Source organism: Nicotiana tabacum, chromosome 5, assembly GCF_000715075.1.
Source record: "Nicotiana tabacum cultivar K326 chromosome 5, ASM71507v2, whole genome shotgun sequence".
NCBI classification, from domain to species: Eukaryota; Viridiplantae; Streptophyta; class Magnoliopsida; order Solanales; family Solanaceae; genus Nicotiana; species Nicotiana tabacum.
The window spans coordinates 112,413,213-112,440,052 of record NC_134084.1 but is presented as its reverse complement, the minus strand read 5'-3'; positions in this window follow the sequence as shown (position 1 = coordinate 112,440,052).

Sequence of the window (26,840 nt, the reverse complement as noted above, 5' to 3'; positions counted from 1 at the left end):
CATTCATCAGTTGCATTGTGCTCATGCATTGACATATACTGAACCTTTGTGTTTCACATGAATCCCAAAGCACGTCAATTGCCACCCACTCAATGCGTATGTTGTTCTTTCCTGACTTAAACCACTAGCCTTGGCCTTGAGGTCTATTGCTACTTCACTTGCCATGATAACTTTGATTTCCGCTTGGAAGACCTTGCTTGTTATTGGTTAACCACTTTCTCTGTCAACCTTATCATAGAAAATACCTTCGATCCGTTCACCCAACATCCTCTATCTGTTTCATTGTTCATGAATTGACATATACCAAACCTTTGTATTTCACATGAATCCCAAAGCACGTTGATTGTTACCAACTCAGTGCGCACACTGTTCTTTCCTGACTTATGCCACTTTGATGTGCTAGCCAGATCCCGTTTTGTGCAATTGGAAAGCTGGTGGTAAATTTTGAAGTCATTTCTCACTTGTTCTGACCAAACAGACTCAAAAAGAGGAAGTAAATAAGACAAAAGGAACAGAGTAAAGGACAATGGAAAGAGATGATTCCTAATAAGAAAACTACAAAGTGGAAACTTATTAGATGTGGATACCAACTCTAATGACCATGACATGAGCCTGTGGCCTAATCTGTCAAGAAAGTATGATGTTCAACTCTTGTTATACCCCTAAACCGTGAAACTGGGCTTTCAATGCTCCAATTATCCAATCTGATTCGCGATCCTTATTCGACTTGAAGTGCCCGAAGGGTTTTCACTATCAAGCCTCTCTCATTTTGTTCTTTCTCTCAACTCACCATCGCCTTATGGTGCCTGTGAAGGTTTTCACCAATAAGACTCTCTCATTTTGTTCTTTTCTTCTTATTTCCTTTGATTCTGCAGATGACAAGGCATTAACCATGGTAAAAAACATCATATACCCTTGGCATGTCTAAACTCAGCACTCTCAAAGATTATCCGGGAGGTCTTTTTTGGAATGTAATGTGGCTTTTGGACAGGGGTAAAAAGAAAAGATATCATAAAGGCTCAAAATAACTAAGACAACGGAGTTAATTTATTTACAACTTTTGGAATCCATTTCAAAACTTTGCCCCAATTTCTAAAACAAGAGAATTTGATTCTAAGAAAAACTACCCCACTCTTAACTTCGTGGGATTATGAAATATTTTATTTGGTGCGACCGAACCGTAAGGCTGCCTACGTATCTTGTGGTGACAAGAATCAGGTCAAACGAAGTTCACAAGACTACTTTTTGTTACTATTTTCCTTTTCTTTTTTTCTTTTTCCTTTTTTTCTTTTTCTCTTTTTCTTTTTTTTTTTCTTTATCTATATTTTTCTCTTTTTTTTTTTTTGAATTTTCCCGTTGGAATGAACTCTCTAAAATAAACCTATAGGGTCATGAACTTTTTTTCCCGTATGACTCTAACTTGATTCCAAAAGAGGGGAGGTCAAAGAAATCAGTACAGGCTCAAAAGGGGTACCAAAGGGTATAAAGCATTTGGATAGATGAAAGAGGGCCTCCCAATCTCTAAGAATACCAAGCATAGCACATGCAACTTGAGAAAGAAAAAGAAGATCTTGCACAACATTTCTTTTGCAGCTTCGGCATTGATATCACTGATAAGCCTTCCACTTTTTTAGTGCCTTGTCAAGTATAGAACTCTTGTTGGGTTATTTCCTCTTCATAATGGATACCCTCCGTCTGCTTGGAGCAAACTCCCTTGATTTTATCTTGTAAGTTGAGGTGCACTTGAACTCAAAACTGCTCGATTCAAATTGTTTGGGATGAACTCTACTTTAACGAATCCTTATCATCCTATTAACTTCCAAATTATCTGCCCCAGTTTCATACAATTCGGGCTTTAAGTGATCTCAAAATCCCTTTACTTACTTCACTCAAATGTCCCTATCATCTTCAAAATTATTTCATTGCTTCACGATTAGACTAACTTTTAAGACCAGACTAGAATTATGCTTGCATGTCATGTCACTAGAGCCAGCATGAAAAGAACTATAAAAGGAAAAGAGAACTAAACAAAAATGACTAGAAATAATAGAAAACAGAAAATTGCATTAGACAGACGGTGAAAAGGGTTTGAACAAATAAAACAAGTAAAATAAACTGGGGTACAACCTTGGAACAAACCTAGATAACAATAAATGAGTTACGACTAAAGGAACTAGGCAAAATAAAAAGGATAGAAGGGTTTGAGGCACAAGACAATATCCGGATTACAACCCCGAAATAACCCGGACAACAGAAATGACAGCAAAATAAACCACCAAGACTCCTCCCTGGTTGGCCAAAAAGGAGCATATTATCACCAAGCTCGGCATCCTAGCCACTCGGTTCCGCATCAACATTACTAGAACCTTCACAAGTCTTCATCGCACTGTCCTTAGTAAATTGCTTTTGGGTCCCTTTGGCCGGCTCGTTCTTAGGATCAATTTCCGGAATCAAGAGTGATAGCGCTGAAAGCTTTGCGGCAAGTGGACCTCCGAGGATCTCAGAAGAGTTCTCATATTCCTTTTCCACACAAATCATGTCCACCATATGCGTCTCATTATGAACAGGCAATGGACTTTGGCTAGTATCTACTGCATTTGGATTTTGCATGGTAATGTCACCTGCATCAATAAGCTTCTGGACTGCTCCTTTCAGATGCCAACACTTTTCTATGTCATGCCCTAGGGCATTAGAGCAATATTCACACCTTTGAGAAAAATCAAAATTCTGTGGAAAAGGGTTGGCATTTTTATCTGAATCGGCTTCAACATGTCCAATTGCCTCAGCCTTTGAAACAGACTGGCATATGATTCTCCAATAGGAGTGAACGACTTTTTCTTTACCGCTGCCTTCTCATTTTTTACTCTGGCCTCGGTTGAAACCTTTTGCGGGTAGGTGATTGATATACTTGAGGAGGCAGGTAAGATATTTGCGGAAATGGTGCAGGCCATCGCAGGTCTCGTGGGTGTGGAGCATATGGCGGTGCATTACGGATAGGGTACTGGGAAGGTGAGGCATGACTTTGGGGATTTTGTGGAGAGAAGTAGCATTAGGGAGAAATATCTGGAGCACGAGGATACCCATGGGATCGATATTGAGGCTGAAGCATTGAGCGGGAATGGCCACTGGATTCTGTCGTTGACGGAGCTCAGCAACATCTTTTCTATTAATGGGAGGACTGTCCCAAGCAACTTGTTCATTCCATCTGAACCAAAACTTCCTAAAACTTTCCTCTGGTTTCTTTTCCATATTAGATAGGGAGGAGCAGTCTGGGGTAATGCCTATATTGTATTGAAAGTGTCGAACTAAATCTTGAGCCATGTCATGCCATGTAGGCCACTTACTGATATCTTGATGTGTATGCCATTCCAAGGCTGCCCCAGTCAGGCTCTTACTGAAATGCGCCATTAGCAACTCGTCTTTCCCGCCAACACTTCTCCTTTCACTGCAATAACCCCTCTGATGGGCTACTGGATCTCCACGCCCATCATACAAATTAAACTTTGGCATCTTAAACCCTTTCAGCTTTTTGGATATCTCATTTTGCTCCACTGTCTTATCAGGCTTTGCACTCTCATCGGGAGGCTCAAAATGAAGAGCGTAAGAGTGTGGACCCGAGAGCTTGAAAATTGGTTCTGGAGCATAGTGTTGGGCATCGGGAATTTTGAATACAGTCTCGCTAGAGGATCGAGGAAAGGTAGCAGGTGGATGAGCTACAAAAACATGAGTGGTCAAAGGAGCGGGATATGAGGTGGTTCTGAGGGTGGAGTGTGAAAAGGTTATGGGGAGATATCCTGGACTTGTGAAAGTGGCAGAATAGTGACAAGGCTTTCAGTGTAGTTAGTGGGAACTGATGGTGGAGGACGCCCACTAATCCAAGCTTGGTATATTTCGGCCATCTATCTTTTCAACCTTAAGACCTCTTCTTTCAACTCAGATTTTGATTCAACAATTCCCTTAAACGGATCAACAACCCTTGTTACCAAGTCTTTGCTAGCCATGGCTACCTTGCTCTTTAACCTTGTGTTGTATGGATGAGTTACTTAAAAACCACAAACCAACCACCCTTCTGCTCAATGAAGATAACAAAAGGAACAAAATGTGGACATCCCGTTAGCATTAGGGCATTTAACAACTAAAAATATCACATTGAGTGAAATGCACCTAGCAACAATTAACGGTAGTAGAATGACTTCTAAGATCACAAGGTCACTTGGCATCATCCCAATTTTGTTCATTTCAATCTTCTCTTTTCTTTTCTTTTCTAGCACTTCATGGATTTCTCATTTCCCTTCATTTTTTCCTTCTTTCTGATTATCACTCTTTTCTTTCCTCTCATTTCTCACGTCCCACAACTTCATTCTTTTTTTATTTTTTTCCTTTTCCTTTTCTTTTTTCCTTTTTCTTTTAATAATAAAAAAAATGATTTGATCGAACCCTATGTAGGTTGCCTACGTATCATGATGCTGCATGAACCAGATCTTTGCATAGTTCGGGAAGATCAAGAATAAAGTAAACAAACTAACGTTCTCATTTTTTTATTACCTTAATGACTACTCTGATGAGAAAAAGGGAAATAAAAAAGCAGTTTTTTTTTGAATTTTCTAGACTTAATGTTCTATAACCTATTCTAGACTCAAGCTTAACGGGCATGTATTTGTCTTTTTCTTTTTGAAGCAGATATGTAAGGGAAAAAACCCTAGAATAGAAAAATATTTTTTTTGATTCTTTTTTTTTAGGAAGGAAATCTAAAGAATAGACCAAAGAAAAATATTTTAAATTTCCATTTGATACCCTGAAAAAAGATTTCGAAACGAGAAATGAAAAAGATAAAAAAAATATTTTTTTGGATTTCAGTTTTTGATTACCTAAGAAAGAAACTTTAAATATAAATAAAAGATAAAATATATTTTTCTATGTACAATATCCTAAAGTTCTAGTGAAAATAAAAGAATTTTCTTTCATTTTTTCATTAATTTCCCAAAGAGGAACCTCAAAAGAAAATCTTTTTGGATTTTTGGAATTAATATCTTAAAAGAAAACTTTTAAAGAGGTACTAAAAGAAAATTCTTTTTTTTTTTTGAATTTTTAGTCTTAATATACTAAAGGAAATATAAAAGCATTTTTTATTTTGAGCTCTAAACAATAATTTCCTAATGGAAAACCACCTCAACTGATTTTTTTTAATTTCTAGAATTAGTATTTTAAAGAAAACTTCTAACGGAAATATAAAAATGCAAAATCTCTTTTTTTTATTTTTTTATTTTTAACATACCTTTTCAAATACAAAATAGAAAGTAAAATAACAAAAAACTCGATATTACTGTACAAAACTAGAAGGTAAAAGATGCCATAAAAAAGAACAACAAACTCAAAACATAAAAAAATAAAAATAAAATCTCCTTAAGCAACTCCTGACTGAGCGATCCTGATTGGATGATCCTAGGTGTTTGTCATTGCTCAAACTCCGGTAAGTTGATCCACACCTCTATGAGAAAACTTTAAACCAACACTATGTGAGACAATACCACTCCCTACTGGACACATGCAAGACATGATTGAGGCTATTTTTGCAAAATGGCTAATTTGGCCAAAAGGTGGCTAGAAGTACAAAATTTGGCTAACACCCCGCAAAGCTAAGAACCTAAGATTTACTAGGAAGACTGGACCCTAAGTGGGTTGACTATGTATCCCTCCTCGAGAGACGAGAATCAGGTTCGCGTAGTTCGGGCAGCTTTGACACATTTGAAAAGGACACAGTGTTTGACTCTTTTGAAATGACTCTCTAAAAATTTTGGCAAAGTTTCGGGACGTTTCCAAATACCGGGGATTTTTCATAACCGGGTTTTATTTCCTTCTCTACATCACTCTTGGTTTTCTTTTGCTTTATTTTTCACTAGCCGGTCAGCATGCATGCCGAATCAAATAAATGTTCACAAAGCACATAGGATGCATCAAGATGGTCTGTTATTTTGGGGCGCACATGTCCTAGACGGACCCAACCCTTGTGTTGCGTCCCCTAAGTACACATCATGCAAACAAACGTTCCTACTAGGGATCCGGAATGAGGCTGTGTTTTCTCTAGGTTTAAATCCTGGGGTTGTGTTGTAGACTTGGGTTACCCGAGCGGACAACTGGGGCCGAAGAGGGGGCAACATACCGGGAGCACTAAAGTCTACTTGGCCTTGTCGCTGACCCAGCCTCGTTCTATTTGGTATAATTTCTACAGAAAAGTGGGCCACGCGAACGTGTGCACCATTTTTAGAAGACTCAGAGGGGTGGCGTAAAAAGATAGTTATATACAATTCAACAATATTAAAGCAGTAAACAGATAACATTGAGCACAAAAGGTTCACAGAATACAGTAATATTAACAATAAATAAAGCCAAATAAAAATCATTTTAACAAGCTCGAATTCTTGAACCCTGAACCAAAGATTCTAGGTTCGGTCCCCAGCAGAGTCGCCAAAGCTGTCACACCTCCTCTTTACCCGAGAAGGGGTATAGGGAGTTTTTCCAATTAAAGTAACAATCGAAATGAGATTATTTAAATTAAAATTCAGAGTCGCCACTTGGGATAAGGAATTCTGTTAACTCGGGAGAAGGTGTTAGGCATTTCCGGGTTCCGTGGTTCTAGCACGGTCACTTTGATCATACTTGGCTTAATCGAATTGTTTGATTACTGATTTTAAAACCTATGTGCATTTACCTCTTTTAATTAAGAATTATCTTGAAACGGGTCACGCGTATGTGTACCCATTTGTTTGGCGCGTCAAAAATCATGTCACGCGAACGTGTCCACAATTAGTAACGCTTTATTATTATTAAGAGAATTCGGCCGAAGTTGCGCGAACGCATACTTCGGTTTTGTTTTTAGGAATCGTAATCATGTCATGCGAACGTGTCCACAACCACGATAGTATATTAAACGAGCCTAAAGCAACTACGAGCATTTGTCATTTTTATATCTAAGTCATAAGAAATTAATACGAGGGCCATGTATGATTAAATCGTGGATAGCACACCCCAGACTATTAATAGCCTATGAAAACCAATTTTATTATTAAAAAAAGTTTGGCCAAAGTTGCACGAACGCATACTCCGGTTTTGTCTTTTAAAATCGTAATCCCGTCACGTGAACGTGTACGCAATCATGATGGTATATTAAACAGGCCTAAAGCAACTAGAGTATGTTCATAATTAAATAACTAGTTATGATATTTATGAGGGCCATGGGTTATGTAATTAGAATGGCACACCTCAATCTAATTAAAAGAGTCATGCTTAATTAAAAAGGTCTAAAGGAGTTCGAATTTATTCCAAGTTAATGTTCAATCCAAACCTAGTGATTAATAGACCCACGTTGGAGGAAATCAGGTATTTGGTTACTTGAAAGGGGTCTGGGCTAGAAGTAGGCCGAATGAAAACAGAATCAGCAAGAGGTATTTGGGCATAACAGGGCCAACGACAAAGGCCCAGTTGCACAATTCATCGTGGTTGCCTGAAGCAAATTACATCACATGAGAGTCTTGAGATTGAACCATGTATTGACAAAGTATAAATGAAAACAAAACGTTCGATCAACTTAAAACGGAAACGCCGCAACTGGGAAATGGGCCACCTTGATTTAGGCCCATGACAAGCCTCATTTGAAGATCAGCCAAATTTCCCTATTACGGCCCAAGTTCTTGCAAGTTTTAACCAGATGTAAAGCGTATTTCAACGCCAAATCACATTACTATAATGAAGATGCAACACCTGATGTTGTAACAACTCATACACAATTTATCTCATTATTAAAATATAACAGAATTCGCGACTTTTAACCAGACACTAACATGATTTCAAAGAAACATACATTTACTAACATGGATTCAACCCTGTCCAATTCCACTCATTTAAACATGAATATTTACTGAATTCATGCAAAACATATCACAAATATTCAGCTGCCCAAACTCATATGGCAGCCTCACAAACCATAGTTTAGCACAGTCCCAAAATTACAATTAGAGTACTATACTGGCTTAGCTTTTGAACATTCGAACTCTAAATCTTACTAGGGAATAGGGTGTTGATGCTAACATTTAGTTACAACTAGAAACAATGACTACAAACCAATTAATATATGTAATGTTAAACAAAAGAAGACAAGATCTGGAAGGAAAGTCCAATTTCACTTAAACACATTGAAGTTTCAACTTCATTTTGCACTTTCAAGGTTCAAAAAATATATGAAACAACAAAAAAAAATAGAGAGGAAACTTCAGCAAAGACAAAGGGAACAATAGCAATCAGCAACAATATCCAGCTCTTTTTAGACCAGTCTCAAGGCCAGAAAACCAGGAACTTCATGAAAAGGACTCTTGAGGTTCTAAGAGAAGACCAGAAAACCAGGCAATAATGCAGAGAAGATTTTTTTTTTGTATTTTTCTAAGGTGTTCAATTCTGATGAGTTTTCAGGATTTTTGTGCAAATAATAGTGCTCCCAATCTCTCAGTCGTTTGCTAGATTTTTGTATCCTTATATCTGCCTAAAGAATGTTTGAAACATGCCTTTTATAGAAAGATTTTTAGGGTAGCAACATCTGATTTTACTCATTCAAAATTACCCCTCATCAATTCCCCTTTTGTTCAATTTAAACCCTGAATTTTAAACCTATTTGTTGAACTACCCAATTCCCACCTTCCTGGAACCTTCCTAGTTAGTTAACGAAGATCCCTCCTATCCAATTTCCCTAAACTACCCCTCAAAGGTCTGGTAATTACTTTAAACAAACCACACGTTTGAAACATACTGCCCCAAATGATCCTGGGCTTCTGCATTAGCAAACTTCAACAAGCTTTTTGGGCTTCTTGCACTAGCAAACCCAAATCCAAGTCTAAGCAAATGAATTCACAAGAAAGTCCAAACTAAGCCACTTCTGAATCCAAATGATATCAGGTCTTCTAACGAAGCAGAATAAAAGAGAAGAAGTAAAAGGAAAGAAGAGAATTAACAAGTGCTAACAAAGAGTTTAATTGCTTCTTAACTTATTATCATCAAGTTAATCGACTGAATAACCTATGATTTCTAAACCCAACTGAGATGAAGAAGAATAGAAGTATACCGGCTAGATCGATGGCTCAAAGGTGATGACATCCGGCGTAAAGAACCTCAACCCCATGGTGTGAATTATAACATTGAGCACTAGCCGAAATTTCTTCTATGGCTTGTGCTCTTTGTCACAGTCCTCATCACGAGTCAAGAACGAAGAAGAAACAGAAGTAATGGCCTATTGGAGATTGTTGACCAAACTCGGACACCATGCATAAAATGAACCCTCAGCCAATTGGCTTTTTCACTTGAAGCTGGTCGATTCATACATGTTTAACACCAAGAAGAAGCTAGTTTGGGCGAAAATCAGAAGAAAAGGGACGAAGGGGATTTCAGTGCTATATTTGATCTCTGATTTGGAGATAATGAGTGGTTTAGGAGAGGAAACAAGGGTGGATTTGTAATGGAGGTGCAACGGTGGTTATATGGTCAAGATTTGAGGGGGTTTGGAGATCAACCATCGCCGCTGGCGATTTCCGGTGGGCGGCAGACGGTGGTGAGAGGTAATGGTAAAAGAGAAGATGAAATAGGGGTCCTAGGTTATTTTGATGACAGTCAAACACTTTTAAGTAAATGAGACGAAGCCCTTATGGCCGTTAGATGATAAAAGATGAAGGGCCAGGAATTCTTGGACTGGTTTTAACTCAAAATGACGTAGTTTTGACTCAGTACTACGTCGTTTAGTTGTCTCAAAGCCTGAAGGGTTTGGACCGGGCATGGGGTGGACTGGGCAAAAACTTTGGGCTGATCCTAAACTTTGGCCCAATCGTAAAACCAAATTGACCCTTTTCCAATTCTTTCTTTTTTCTTTGCTTTTCTTTTTTCTTCTTTTTCTTTTAATTAAATAAAACCTAAATTAATCTAAGTTGTAAAATTAAACTAATTATCTACTATAATATTTACAAGAATTAATTACTCCTAAATTAAAAGAGGAAATTACTAATTTAAAACTAAAAGGCTAAAAATGCAAAAGTAAACCAATTTTTGTGATTTTTATTTTTTAATAAAACAACTAATTTACTAATTAACCTTAAAATGAAAAAATAAATCCTAAATGCAATACATGATATTTTTCCCATTTTCATGATTTTAAACAGAAATAAACACGCACAGAAATGTAAACAATTAACACAAATTCTCACAAAATCCTATAAAATTGCAAATAATGAAAAAAATTTATTTTCTTGAATTTTATAGGAGTAATTCATATAGGGCAAAAATCATGTGTTCACACACTGTAGAGCGGAAAATACACGTTTGTTTGGATGACTTCTAAGATACCGCTTCTCCACCTATAGTGAATACAAATCCACTTGTGGATTTAGAATCAGTTGAACTGGTGATCCAAGTTGCATCACAGTATCCCTCAATCACCGCAGGATAATTACTGTAGTGCAAAGCAAAATCTTGGATATATTTTAAATATCCCAAACTCGTTTCATCGCCATCGAATGAGATTGACCTGGATTACTCGTGTATCGACTCAATTTACTTATAGCACAAGCTATATCTGGTCGAGTACAATTCATGATATACATTAAACATCCCAGCACACGATCATAATCCAATTGTGATATGCTTTGGCCTTTGTTCTTTGCAAGTGCAAGATTCACGTCAATTGGAGTCTTTGCAACTTTAAAATCTAAGTACTTGAATTTTTCAAGTACTATTTTAATGTAATGAGATTGTGACAATGTCAGACCTTGAGGAGTCTTAAGGATCTTAATACCCAGAACTAAATTAGCAACTCCCAAGTTTTTCATATCAAACTTGCTAGTTAGCATACACGTAATCGCATTTATGTTGGCAATGTCATTATTCATTATTGGCATATCATCCACATATAAACAAACAATGGATATGTGATTTGTAGCATTTTTAATATACCCTCATTTATCATATTCATTTATCTTAAAACCATTTGACAACATTGTTTGGTCAAATTTTGCATGTCATTGTTTGGGTGCTTGTTTTAGGTCGTAAAGCGACTTAATAAGTTTACATACCTTCTTTTCTTTACTTGAAACCAAAAATCCTTCAGATTATTCCATGTAAATTTCTTCCTCCAAATCTCCATTTAATAAGGCCATTTTATTGTCCATTTGATGAATTTCAAGATCATATACCGCAGCTAATGCTACTAACATTCGTATGGACGTAATTTTTGTAACTGAAAAGTATGTATCAAAATATTCAAGACCTCTCATTGTCTATACCCTTTGACCTCAAGTCTTGCCTTATATTTTTCAATAGTACCATCATCTTTCATTTTTCTCTTAAAAATCCATTTAGAACCTAATGGTTTATTGCCGGGAGGAAGATCAACCAATTCCCATGTATGGTTGTTCACTATGGATTCTATTTTACTATTGACTGTCTCTTCCAAAATAATGATTCCGAAGAAGACATAGCTTCTTTAAATGTTCGAGGCTCATTTTCCAATAAAAAACCATAAAATTTGGTCCAAATAAAGTAGACGTTCTTTGACGTTTCCAACGTCTTGGATCCTCCAGATTAGACGTACTTTCTTTTGTTTATTCCCAAGGTCGTTTAGATCCTTCACCAATTGACTCACATTCCTTTTTATATGGATATATATATTTTCGAAGAATTCAGCATTATCTGATTCTATAATTGTATTACTATGAATGTCGGAATTTTCTTATTTATGAATCAGAAATTGATATGTTTACTATTGGTTGCATATCCTATGAAAACCCAATCACCAGTTTTCAGTCCTATATTTACCTTTTTGGGTTTAGGAACTTGCACTTTTGCCAAGCACCCCCCACTTTAAAATAATTCAAGTTGGGCTTCCTTGCTTTCTATTTTTTTCATGTGGAATGGATTGCGTTTTGCTATGGGGTACTCGGTTTAGTATCCGATTAGCCGTAAGAATGGCTTTCCCCCCACAAGTTTTGTGGCAAACCAGAACTTATCAACAAAACGTTCATCATATCCTGTAATGAATTATTCTTTTTTTTTGCAATCCCATTGTGCGTGTAAGGGGTCATTGTTTGATGAATAATTCCATATTCTAAACATATCTCTTCAAAAGGAGATTCGTATTCACCACCCCTATCACTTCTTACCATTTTGATTTTCTTGTTAAGTTGCGTTTCAACTTCGTTTTTGTATTGTATGAATGCATCTATTGCTTCATCTTTACTAATAAGTAAGTAAACATAGCAATGTCGAGTACTGTCATCAATAAAAGTTATGAAATACTTCTTTCCACCGCGAGATGGTATTGATTTCATATTGCAAATATCTGTGTGAATTAAGTCTAAAAGATTTGAATTCCTTTCAACTGACTTATAAGGATGTTTAACATACTTAGATTCCACATATATTTGACATTTTGATTTATCGCACTCAAACTTAGGCAATATTTCCAAATTAATCTTTTTTCGCAAGGTTTTATAATTGACATGCCCCAAACGTATATGCCATAAATTATTTGACTCAAGTAGAAGAAGATGAAATTTTATTATTGTCAATAACCATTACATTCAGATTAAGGTAACATGTTCCTAAGTACAACTCGTTCTTACTTATTACAACTTTGTCTGAAATAAAATGTGATGACCTTTAAACAAATTCTGTGTTCCGAGGCCTTAAAACCTCCTTTTTACCTCACCTCGATTTGCATGCATGATCCGGACGTATATCCGGAAAGCTTTTATGTGAAAATATGAGAGATAGAAATTTCTAGAGTTAAAATTTGAATATGGTTAACTTTGGTAAACATTTTGAGCAAACGGACCCGGATCTATGTTCCGACGATCTCAGGAGGTCCGCAGTAAAATATGAGACTTGAGTGTATGCCCGGAAATGAATTTCAAGGTCCCAAGCCTTAGAAATCAATTTTTAAAAGAAATTATTTTGCTGCATTATTTACGAAATAAAGAAAAGAATTAATGTGTGAAACCATTGGTATCGGGCCCGTATTTTGGTTTCGGAGCCCGATACAAACTTGTTAAAGTATTTAAATAATAACTATAAAATTTGGTAAAAATGGAGTTTATTTGACGTGATTTGGACCTCCGGTTGAAGAGTTATGAACTTTAAGTGTTCTTAATGAAAATAATGAGTTTTGAGGTTTAATTCATAGTTTTACATGTTATTTTCATGATTTGATTGCACGATCAAGTCTGTATGATGTTTTTGTGTTAGTGTGCATGTTTGGTTTGGAGCCTCGAGGGCTCGGGTGAGTTTTGGATAGGCCACAGAGTGAAATTTGAACTTAGGAAATTGCAGGTTTTAGCTGGTATGTTGTAGGTCTACAGGCTTTGCATTTGCGAAGCCTGGCTTGCAAATGCTAGATCGCAAATGCGAATATCCCATCGCAAATGCGAGAGAAGGCCTGGGCAGGGCTGATCGCAAATGCGAAGAGGCCCAGAAATCCCCTTGGTCGCAAATGCGACTCCCCGTCGCAAATGCGAGTTCGCAATTGCGAACAGTGGTTGCAAATGCGAGTGTAGCAGGTCCTGAAGGGTTCGCAATAGTGAACCCTTTTCGCAATTGCGACATCTGCAACCTGCAAATTTATAACTTAGCCAAAAAATTTCATTTTTCAAACCCTTTCAAAACCAAAACACTCTTGGGCGATTTTTCAAAGACAAGTAATCTTCCAAATCGATTGCAAGTCATTTCTAACTTGTTTTTATTAATCTTTAACATCTTTTCTCATGATTTCAACTCAAAATTAAAGGTTTTCATGGGGGAAATTGGGTGTTTTGGGTAGAACCTAGGTTTTTCAAATTTTGGGGATTTGGACCTCGATTTGAGGTCCGATTTCAAAACAAATTACATATTTGGGTTCGTGGGGGAATGAGTAATCGGGTTTTGGTTCGAACCTCAGGTTTTGACCATGTGGGCCCCGGGACGATTTTTGACTTTTTGGGAAAAACTTTAGAAAACCTATTTTCATGCATTGGAATTGATTTATTTAGCATTTATTGATATAGTTAAGTAACTTGTGGCTAGATACGAGGGAATTGGTGGTGGAATCAAGAGGTAAAGCGATAGTTGAGGCTTGAATTGTGTTCGTGGCATCAAGGTAAGTGTTTGGCCTAACCTTAGCTTGAGGGATTAGGAGTCGAGTCTTAATTGCTACGTGTTAACTATGGAGTACAATGTATAGGTATGGTGACGAGTATTTATACGTCGGTGTCAAGCATGCCCGTGAGTCTTGTATTGTAATTTTTATGACTCCGTTGTGGTTTATTCGTGCTTCATCTGAGAATTATATTATTGTTCCCTTGCCGGGATGTTGTTGTGATATTATTGTTCCCTTGCCGGGGTGTTGTTGTAATATTATTGTTCTCTTGCCGGGATGTTGTTATTATATCATTGTTCCCTTGCCGGGATGTTGTTTTTACATTATTGTTCTGTGACGACCCGACCAGTCGTCTCATGAGTTATAGCTCTGTTTCATCCATTTCTGCTTCTTATTACTTTGTTTAATAGTTCTACATGTGATTGGGTTGATTGGTTAGGGTTCGGAAAGGATTTGGTAAGGTTTGAGACACTTAGTCTCTTTTGAAGAAGCTTAAGATGGAAAAGTCAACCGGATATTGACTTATGTGTTAGAGGGCTCAGATGTGAGTTCTGATGGTCCGGTTAGCTTCGGGAGGTGATTTGGGACTTAGGAGTGTGATCGGAATGAGTTTTGGAGGTCCAGAGTAGATTTAGGCTTGAATTGGCGAAAGTGGATTTTTGGCGATTTATAGTTGGTAGGTGAGATTTTGATATAGGGGTCGGAATGGAATTCCAAGAGTTGCAGTAGTTCTGTTGTGTCATTTGGGATGTGTGTGCAAAATTTCAGGTCATTCGAACGTGGTTTGGTTGGGTTTTTGATCAAAAGCGGAATTTAGAAGATTTTGGAAACTTAGGCTTGAATCCGATGTGTTTTGGTTGATTTGATGTTGTTTGAGGGGTTTTGATGATTGGTACAAGTTTGAATAAGGTTTTGGGATATGTTAGTGCCTTTGGTTGAGGTCTCGGGGCCTCGGGTGGTCAATCGGACCATTTCATGAAGTTTGGAATTGCAGAAATCGCTCAATATTGCAGACAAATGACCTTCACGTTCGCGAGAGGGGAGACGCGATCACGAAGGGTTAGCTGGAGAAGGCTGAGATTTTGGCCTTCGCGTGCGGGAGGAAGGCTCGGCGTTCGCGAAGGGCTAGGAAGTGATTCATCGCGTTTGCGAGGCAAGCTCCGCGTTCGCATAGAGGAAATTGGCCAACTGGGTTTGAGGTGTTTTGTTCATCGCGTTCGCGGGTGAGGGAGCGCATTTGCGAAGAGTCAGATTGTGGAACCATCATGTTCGCGAGTGGCATGACGTGATCGCGAAAGAGTAATTTTGGTCAAAGGTGATTTGTGCTTCGCAAACGCAAGGCTTTGACCGCATTTGCGAAGAAGGATTTCAGGCTTGGTCAGAAGGTTTAAATAGTCGTCTTGTCTGCAAATTTGGAAATTGTTGGTTGTTTTTGGAGCTTTTTAAAGGGGATTGAAGAGGGATTCAAGGGGAATCACTTTGAGGTAAGATTCTTGGACTTAAAACTCGATTCTTATATGAATTCCACCTAATAAATCATGGAATCTAAGCCAAAAATTGAGGAATTAGAGCTTGAAATTAAGAGACTTTAAAATGAGAATTTGAGGGGTCATTTGAGGATTTTGACTGAGTAAGGCCGAGGGCCTATGTTGTGAGGAAACATTTGATAATGATAATGAGGCCGAGGGCATGGGATATGCACGGCATGAGGTGGCTTGATTGATATGAGGCCGAGAGCCTAGTGATGACGCCACGAGATGGCTTAATATTGCGCTTGGGTCGTAAGGGGATCCTCTAGGAGTCTGCACACCCCCAGTGAGTGCGGGTGCCCATTGTGATGTGAGATATAGCCCGAGGGGCTGGTATTGTTCTGAAATATTGCTCGAGGGGTGGATTTGTTGATATTATGCTCGAGGGGCAAACCTTTATGTGTTTAGTTTCCTTAATTGCCTGTCATTTATCTTCTTAAATTGTTGAAAAGGTTTTTGTGAAGTTTAATTTGAGTTAAATGACTTTCACATATCTTTTACAAATTTTACTGCTTCATTATAGTTTGCAAATGTGCTTTACGTGATTTCCTGCTTTTAGTATTTATTTATGATTATTACTTACTGAGTTAGAGTACTCACTTTACTCCCTGCAGCCCATATGCAGATTCAGGCACATCTGGTCCCGCTCCCGAGTCCTGATCATTTCCAGCTCAGGCGGATCTGAGGAGTCTCTAGGTAGCTGTCGTCGTTTGCAGCCCGGAGCTCTTCCCTATCTTTATTTCTTCATGTTCTTAGTTTCTATATTAAACTCTGTAGTTTTTCTCTGAGTATTCCGAATTGTTTAGATGCTCATGACTAGTGACACCCGGTATCGGGCTGTGTTGGGTTGTATTCCGCAAATCATGCTATTAACTGCTTAAACTTTGGTTTATTTTATCATGCTTTAGACTGTTCTTACTGTTTAACTGTTAAATATTGAAACAGGAACTGTCAGCTGGCCTTGTCTTCACGAGAGGCGCCATCACGACCGCGTTCGGGTTCAGGGTCGTGACATGTTCGCTTGCCGGGATGTTGTTGTTATACTATTATTCCCTTGCCGGGATTTTTTTTATGATTGGTGTTGATAAATGAAATGGGAGCGGGTTGCACGCCTGCAATGGTAATATTTGAAATATGAGCGGGTTGCACGCCTGCAACGGTAATATGTGAAATGGGAGTGGGTTGCACGCCTGCAACGATAATACATGAAATGGGAGCGGGTTGCACATCTGCAACGGTAATACATGAAATGGGAGCGGGTTGCATGCCTGCAATGGTAATATATGAAATGGGAGCGGGTTGCATGCCTGCAATGGTAAGATATGAAATGGGAGCGGGTTGCACACCTGCAACGGTACTATATGAAATGGGATCGGGTTGCACGCTTGCAACGGTATTACATGTGTACTTGTTTTCCTTATTTCCTTATCTTTTACTGGTAATTGATTTATGGAGTTCCTTACATTTTTCTATTGTTATTCTGTTGTTATCTGTTACTCCCCGTAGCATGTTTTCCCCGCCTAACTTTAGCTGTAATTATCTTCTTTTATTTCCGTTGTATATGATTTAACTGTACAGGTTTATTTGGTAGTCTGGTCCTACCCTTGTCACTACTTTGCCGAGGTTAGGCTAGGCACTTACCAACACATGAGGTCGGTTGTACTAATACTACACTCTGCACTGTGTGCAGATACTGATACCAGAGCGTTTGGACCGCAGTGAGGGTGTTGTATTCAGTCCATTCAGGCGACCCGAGGTAGTCCTGCAGGCGTCCTCGGGCCTTGGCGTCTCCTCCTATCGTTTCTCTTTCTGTTTTTACTTATTCAGAGACAGACTTATGTATTTCATTCAGACCTTATTTGTAGTATTCTTAGACCGTCTATGAACTTGTGACACCAAATTCTGGGTAGTATTGTACTTCAAATTATGTAGCAGTGTTTGGTTGAATTATTAAATTTTCATCTTCCGCATTTCCGGTTATTTAATTTATTTCGTTGTTTAATCACTTATTATTTTAAATTGTCGAATATGTTTAATAAAAGGGTAATGATTTTATAATATTCAGCTTGCCTAGCTTCCACGAATAAGCGTCATCATGACGCTCGAGGGTGAAAAATCTGGGTCATGACATAAAAATACACTTAAATTCATTCTTGACGAGAAGTGAAATAGAAAATAAGTTCTTCCTTATTTCAAGAACATGACAAACGTTATTCAGAGCCATTATCTTGCTAGAGGTTATTTTCAGGAATATCTTTCTATAACCTTCAATTTTGGCCATTGCAGAATTTCCCATAAAAATGATCTTGTCGGGGTCCAGCGAGAGCATATGAAGCAAATGCTTCTCTAATAGCACAAACATAGCGGGTGGCTCCAGAATCAATCTACCACTCCTTAGTATTTCCCACTAAGTTGCATTCAGACAACATAGTGCACAAGTCATCAACATCATCATTTGTTTCAACCATATTTGTTTGACCCTTTTTCTTGTTTTTCTTTGGATCACGACTACATACTGCAACTTTGTGTCCAAGCTTTCCACAGTTATGGCAGTCTACCTTGAGTTTCTTCTTGCTGGGATAGTTGTTTGGTCCAGAAGACTTCTTCATCTTTTTCGGATTAGTTGGAGTAGTCTCAACAATATTTGCTCCCATAATTGTTGAGTTCCCGCATGTCTTCTTTTCTGCAGCTTTATTGTCCTCTTCGATCCTCAATCGAACAATGAGATTTTCGATTTTCATCTCCTTGCGCTTGAGTTTCTAGTAGTTCTTAAAGTCCCTCTATAAATGAGGCAACTTTTCAATCATTGCTACAACTTGAAATGCCTCATTGATGACCAAACCTTCAATGAAAAATTTGTAATTAGTAACAAAATTAATAATTTCAATAGAAGCATTAATTCGGATTATACTTTCAGCAAGGAGATCATGAAGTATAACTTGCAGCTCTTGAACATGGATAAAGACAGGCTTGCTGTCTACCATCTTATAGTCAAAGAACTTGGTTGCAACATACTTCTTCAAACCAGCATCGCCGGTATTATACTTCTTCTCCAATGCCTCCCGTAGTTCTTTCGAAGTTTCAACATTACTATAGACGTTGTAAAGATCATCCTCCAGTTCGCTAACAATGTAATTCTTGCATAAGAAATTTGAGTGCTTCCATCACTCAGTCACGTTAAAATGTTCATTTTCATGAGTTGATTCTTGCAGAATTGGAACGTCCTCCTTGATGAACTTTTGTAGACTCAAAGTAGTCAAATAGAAGAACATCTTTTGTTGCCAACGTATGAAATCAATCCCGAAATTTTTTTTGGACTTTCCGCTGGAGCCGGTGGTGGCATAGAACGACTGGAGAAAGCAACATTGCTCGTAGAGCCAACCACGGGGGTTCCTGTTTTTGTCATTTTTGTTAATCACAAAACAGAAACAAAATTAATTAATGGTGAAGTATTTAAAATCATCAAACTGAAGAACTTTAACAGAAACAGATTAAAAACCACGGTGAAGATTTTATTTGTTCAAATCGAATACAAAACGAGTAAAAAATCACAAAGATTTTAATCTCGTAATCTCAACCAAGGAGTAGAAAATGCGAAGATTTTAATCTCCAAACTGAGAGTAAAAATCACTAAGATTTAGTCTCACAAACAGAATATAAGATGAATATAGAAAAATAAAAAAATTAAGTTCCTTAAGCTTGTTAGTATTTTGTATTCGAAAATATATTCAAAACCAGTAGCAATGAAAAAATCAGAAGAAGAACAAAAATTAATCTGAGCCCACTGAATTCACAGTGTTTTCTTAATAAACTTAATCTCATCTTAGTACCCGAGGTTTAGAATAATTTCCTCCCAGGATAGAATGAATAAACTCATTGGTGTAGCGGTACTTCAAACTCCAGTGACCAACGAGCTCAAAGAACAATAGCAAATCACACTTACTGCTTTCTTTCTATTAAAAATAATGCAAAAGGAAGAAGGAGAAATCTGGAAAATCAGAGGGCGAGGTTATGTATTTATATCCAAAACATTGGGTAATACCGAAGAGTTATAATTCTTCATGTAAGGCTGCAACTTAAAATAGTTGTTTTATAAAACGACTATTTATGCAAACCGCTAAATTTAAATTAAAATGGAAAAAATAAAATGGAGGAAAAATTAAATTACAGTTACAGAAATGGTCTAATTTGGATTAAATAATACTACTGTATTAATATTAACAAATAAATATGCTCCAAAAAATTAATACAAATCCGAAGCCGAAGCCGAGTTGAGCGCGCGATGGCGAAGACGACGCGTGGCTTGTCTTCTTCTCAATTCTTTAAGAGCTAGAAGAAGTGCAGTTGTATATATACCCATCAAGACTCTTTTCCTCCACCAATATGGGACAATGTTCCTTTGTCAAAGAGGAAAATTTAAATTTTTTTTATTTTGTCCTCTATTTCCCATTCACTCTATTTTTAAGCTCTAACAAGCTTAAAACGCAACAGGTAAAAAAATAAGATGGAGCATTTTCTTAGGAAATGCATTTTAAATAAATCATGTACATGTTAAGTGGATCCAATTCCCCTTCATTTCTTATCTCTTCATTTCTCCAAGTTCCTACTTGAATTGGAGACATTTGTCATGATTAAAAATCAAGGGACGTGATTTAATTGACAAAAATAAAATCATATCATGATTAAAGTATTCAATTCCTTCTTTGAAAATGCATATCTCTCTTTATACAGACTTATCTATGCATTAAAAATTATGGCATTGCTAATGCCATAGTTTGCTATGTATAAAATTTATATTGAATAGAGTGTATAATTAATATAGATTAAAAAAATGTGTATCTTTCAAAACCCTTAACTAGGAAATGACTACAAATTACATAATAAGATATGTATCAAACTAGCATTACATTTCAAATATGTACGTTAAAAAACTATAATGTTCAATATATAGGAATTCCCCTTTTTATTTTAGTTTAATTTTTATTGTTACATTTCAAATAAGTTAAATTTAGTTAGAATATTTATATAGGATTTTTTATTTCAAAATACAAGTTGTTTATGTGCGGCTGAGTCATATTACAACAATGTTTAGTACTTAGGATTTCAAGCTTATGAGTTCGAGCTTATAATCCTTTTAAATTATTGGGTTTCAAATTAATATTTGTACATAATTAATAAGTTTTTGAAAGATAAATACAAGATTTAAACCAAAGTTAATGGGTCCGGCCGAACTCATAGAAGACGCTGTGGCTCTACCCCTGAGTACTCTATATAACTTATCCTAAAAAATAATTTGACTCAAAAATAAGAAGGCCAGCCAAACAGGGCATGGACGTGAAAAAGAAATTTGCACGTAGACAGAACTAAATTTAGGGAAAGCGTTTTACTGGAGATTAGGGCTAAAATCAATTCGCTTCGGTGCGTGATATTCCATGGCGGAGCGGGAGATCCCTTGTAAATCTTCCGAATTAGCTTCTCGTGGGAGGGAACGTGAACTGGTAGAGGAAGATGAGAGTATGGATGAAGAAGTAGTTGATGATTCATATGATTCAGAGGAAAGCAAGGGCGCTATAATCTACGCTCCGATGATTCTGACGTTGATGATTCGAATCCCCATATCTGGGACCAGTTTTACTGTCACGACCCTAAACCCAGACCCGGTCGTGATGGCACCTCTCGTGAAGACAAGGCCAGCCGACACAACACCCAATTCATTTTTAGCAATTAAAACAACACAATTTAAGTCATTAACATGCTAAAAATCCCCAAATGAAAGTGAACTAGTACAATTTGTGGAAACCAACACAGCCCAACATCGGGGTGTCACCAGTCATGAGCATCTAAACATGTTTCTAAGAGTGTGAAAGAGTTTATATAGTCTATTACAGAACTAGAAACATAAAGTAAGATAGGAGGGAGAAACACTGGGCTGCGAACGCCGAGCAGCTACCTAGTGGACTTCGAATGGCCTGCTGGGAGCAATCAACCCTCACTGGCGGGACCTGAAGCTCCTGAATCTGCACACAGGGTGCATGGAGTAAAGTGAGTACTCCAACTCAGTGAGTAATAACAACAAATGAAGACTGAGCGATAAGAAATCACGTAAAACGCAACAACATGCTATAAAGAGGCAGTGTAAAACCTATAAAATGCAATAAAATAGTGAAATCTTATAAAAACACCTTAGTTCAGTATAAGTTTGTTTAAAACACCTTTTTAACAGTTAAACAAGTAAATGAAAAGCAGCTAGAAAAGACAAACACATAAAATTCGCCCCTCGGGCACAATATCAACAGAATCAGTCCCTCAGGCTAATGGAACAACACCAGCCCCTCGGGCTATATCACATATCACACTGGGTACCCGCGCTCACTGGGGGTGTACAGACTCCGAGAGAGGCCCCTTACGGCCCAAGCGCAATATCAAGCCATCTCGTGGCATAATCAATAGGCTCTCGACCTTATATCAAGCCACCTTGTGGCGTACAACTCAGGCCCTCGGCCTTATAATCATAATCAGTACCACACTGCTACGGCATGCAACCCGATCCATAATAATCCTCACAACACAGGTCCTCGGTCCTACTCAGTCAAAAATCTCTAAAAGCCACTCGGGCACAGTAAAATATGGTGCTCAGCCCAAAATATTATTTAAAGTGTTAAAATAGAGTAAACATGGCTGAATTATGAAAACAGTAGAATATAACATGACTGAGTACAAATATAAAAATCAAAACAATAAGGAAAGAGTAATAAAAATCCCTTAAGGGTCAATAAAATTGGCACGAGACCCAAATATGGCATTCAACCCAAATCATGATGATATCAAATAGTTTTTAATTAAATATGTGGTAAAATAGTCATACGGGATGGACTAAGTCACAATCCCCAACGGTGTACGACCCCACGCTCATTATCTAGCATGTGTGTCACCTAAATATATCATAATGATGTGAAATTCGGGGTTTCATACCCTCAGGACAATATTTACAATCATTACTCACCTCAATCCGGTCCAAACTCTAACCCGCGATGCCTTTCCCCCTCGAATTGGCCTCCGGATTCTCCAAATCTAACAAAAATCAGTGCAAAACCATCAAAATATGCTAAGGGAACAAAGCCCACTCGAAAGAAATTAAATTACAACCAAATCCCGAAATTGGCCAAACTCGACCCCCGGGCCCATGTCTCGGATTCCGTTAAAAATTATATTAATAGACTCCTTATCACTCCCCGAGTGCATTCATATCAAAATCACCAAAATCCAACCACAAATGATCCCTCAAATCCATAATTTTAGGTCTCCAATTACAAGCCCTAGTTCTTCAATATTTAGGCTTAATTTCAACAATTTCCATGATTAATTAGGTAGAAATCACATTACGATTGAGTATTAAGTCCATAAATCTTACCTACAAGTGTTCCCCCTTGATTCCCTCTTCAATCCCCTTCAAAAAGCTTCAAAATCGCCCAACAATGGAGGAACTTAGACCCAAAATCGCGGAAATGGGTCTTTTAAAACATTCTACCCAGTCATTTCAGATCCTTCTTCGTGAACGCGGTCAACGCCTCGCGTTCGCAAAGCAAAAACTTAAGTTGACCAAAATCCCTCTTATGCGAACGCGATGACTCCCTTGACCAAAATCCCTCTTACGCGAACGTGACTACTCTCTCGCGAACACGATGCCTCAGCAGCTCAACCATCGTGAACGCGTCTGCTATCTCGCGAACGCGATGCTTCCTGACTCCAACCCTTTACAAACGCGGGACCTCCCTCGCAAACGCGAGGACAAATCTCCAGCCTCTCATCCTAACCCTTCGCGAACGCGAGGGCCCACTCCCGAACACGAAGGCCAAAAGTCTACAACACTCACAACAGATTTCTACAACTTTTCACAACTTGAAATGGTCCGTTTAACCATCCGAAACTCACCCGAGGCCCCCTGGACCTCAACCAAACATGATAACATATCCTATATAATCATTCAAACTTGTTCCAACCTTCAGAACGCTCAGAACAACATCAAAACACCAAATTTGCATCGGATTCAAGCCTAAGAATTCTAAAAACTTCCAAATTCCGCTTTTGATCAAAAAGTCTATCAAACCACGTCCGAATGACCTGAAATTTTGCACACACATCCCAAATGACACAACGGACCTACTGCAACTCCCAGAATTCCATTCTAACCCCTATGTCAAAATCTCACCTATCAACCGAAAATCGCCAAAATTCCAATTTCGCCAATTCAAGCCTAAATCTACTCCGGACCTCCAAAATATATTCCGATCAAGCTCCTAAGTCTCAAATCATCTCTCGAAGCTATCCAAACCATCGAAATTCACATCCGAGCCCTTTTTCACACAAGTCAATATCCGGTTGACTTTTTCAACTTAAAATTACTCAAAAGAGACTAAGTGTCTCAAACCTCACCAAAACTTTTCCGAACCCGAGCCAACCAATCCGATAACACAAAAAACAGCTGAACAAGGCAATAAGAAGCAGAAATGGGGGAAACGGAGCAGTAACTCATGAAACGACAGACCAGGTCGTTACATCCTCCCCCTCTTAAACAAACGTTCATCCTCGAACGAGTCAAGAAACATACCTGAAGCCACAAACAGGTGAGGATATCTGCTTCGTATCTCCCGCTCGGTCTCCCAGGTAGCCTCCTCCATGGGACGACCTTTTCACTGCACTTTCACTAAAGTTATATCCTTTGACCTCAACTTTCGAACCTGACGCTCCAAAATAGCTACTGGCTCCACATCATAAGTCAAATCATCATCTAAATGAACCATGCTGAAATCCAAAACATGAGACAGATCCCCAATATACTTCCGGAGCTTAGAAACATGAAATACCGGATGCACACTCGACAATCTGGGTGGCAAAGCAAGCTCATAAGCCATCTTTCCAATCCTCCGAAGCACCTCAAAAAGCCCAATGAACCAATGACTCATTTTACCTTTCTTCCCAAATCTCATAACACCCTTCATCGGTGAAACCTTCAACATGACATTCTCACCAACCATGTAGGACACATCCCGAACCTTCTTGTCAGCATAACTCTTTTGTCTCGACTGCGCTATACGAAGCCTCTCCTGAATTACCTTCACATTTTCTAAAGCATCATGCACCAAGTCTGTTCCCAATAGCCTAGCCTCACCCGACTCAAACCAACCAACTGGAGATCTACACCGCCTCCCATACAAAGCCTCATATGGAGCCATCTGGATACTCGACTGGTAGCTATTATTATAAGCAAACTTTACGAGCGGTAGAAACTGATCCTATGACCCTCCAAAATCAATGACACAAGAACACAAGATGTCCTCCAATATCTGAATAGTTCGCTCGGACTGCCCGTCCGTTTGAGGGTGAAAAGTTGTGCTCAGCTCAACCTGAGTACCCAACTCTCGCTGCACAGACCTCCAAAATTATGAAGTAAACTGAGTGCCCCTATCCGAAATGATGGAAACTAGGACACCATGCAAATGAACAATCTCCCGGATATAGATCTCTGCCAACCGCTCTGAAGAATAGGTATTACACAGAGGAATGAAGTGCGCGGACTTGGTCAGCCGATCCACAATCACCCAAATAGCATAGAACTTCATCAAAGTCTGTGGGAGCCCAACTACAAATTCCATGGTAATCTGCTCCCACTTCCACTCTGGAATATCCATCTGCTGAAGCAACCCACCCGGTCTCTGATGCTCATATTTCACTTGCTGACAATTGAGACACCGAGCTACAAATCCCACAATGTCCTTCTTCATTCTCCTCCACCAATAATGTTGTCTCATATCCTGATAAATCTTCGCGGCACCCGGATGAATGGAATACTGCGAGCTATGGGCCTCCTTCAGAATCAACTCCCGAAGCCCATCTACATTGGGCACACATATCCGGCCCAGCATCCTCAACACCCCATTGTCACCTATGGTCACATCTCTGGCATCATCGTGCTGAACTCTATCCTTAAGGACAAGCAAATGAGGATCATCATACTGGCGCTCTCTGATGCGAACATATAAAGAAGATCGAGAAATCACACAAGCCAATACCCGACTGGGCTCCGAAATATCTAACCTCACGAACCGATTGGCCAAGGCCTTAACATCAAGCGCAAGAGGTCTCTCCCCAACTGGAATATATGCCAAACTCCCCATACTCACCGCCTCCTACTCAAGGCATCAACCACCATATTGGCCTTCCCTGGATGGTACAAAATAGTAATATCATAATCCTTTAGCAACTCCAACCATCTTCGCTACCTCAAGTTGAGATCCTTCTACTTGAACAAGTGATGGAGCCTACGATGATCAGTAAACACCTCACAAGACACACCATACAAGTAATGCCTCCAAATCTTCAACGCGTGAACAATGGTAGCCAACTCCAAATCATGAACAAGGTAGTTCTTCTCATAGGGCTTCAATTGATGAGAAGCATAAGCAATAATTCTACCCTCATGCATCAACACACACCCAATACCAACTCTCAAAGTATCACAATACGCGATATATGAACCTGAAGCTTATGACAAAACTAACACTGGAGTTATGGTCAAGGCTGTCTTGAGCTTCTGACAGCTCTCCTCACACTCATCCGACCACCTGAATGGAGCACCCTTTTAAGTCAACTTGGTCAAAGTGATGCGATAGATGAGAATATTTACAAGTATAACAAAAACCTATCTCTATCTGCTCAGGTTTGGATATGCAGCCCCAAACTTAGAAACATCAAAACTAAGTAACACCAGTTCTAAGTATAGACTAGCTAAGGATAGAAATTTAAATCTTGAAATCTTTTAGCTAGACTAGGACTCAAGTGTCACATTTTGCGTTTTCGTACGTTAAAGTTTTATCATAAGTTAATTGACGTAGACTCAGGAATGAGATTATTTTTGAGGTTATAAACATTTATGCTATTTATAACAGGTGATAAGTACGTGCCCTGAAGGTTAGAGGGTAGATATATCAAAGAAAATGAGTTTCGTTGAAGGTTGTCAATTTGGGATAAAATACGTTCCGACCTATAATACCCGGTATTTATGGACTAGTGCGATACAAGGTACCACATGACCATGATAGTAAGGTGTATAAAGTGTGTTAAAAGTGATTAGTATTTTAAGTAATTTGAGATTA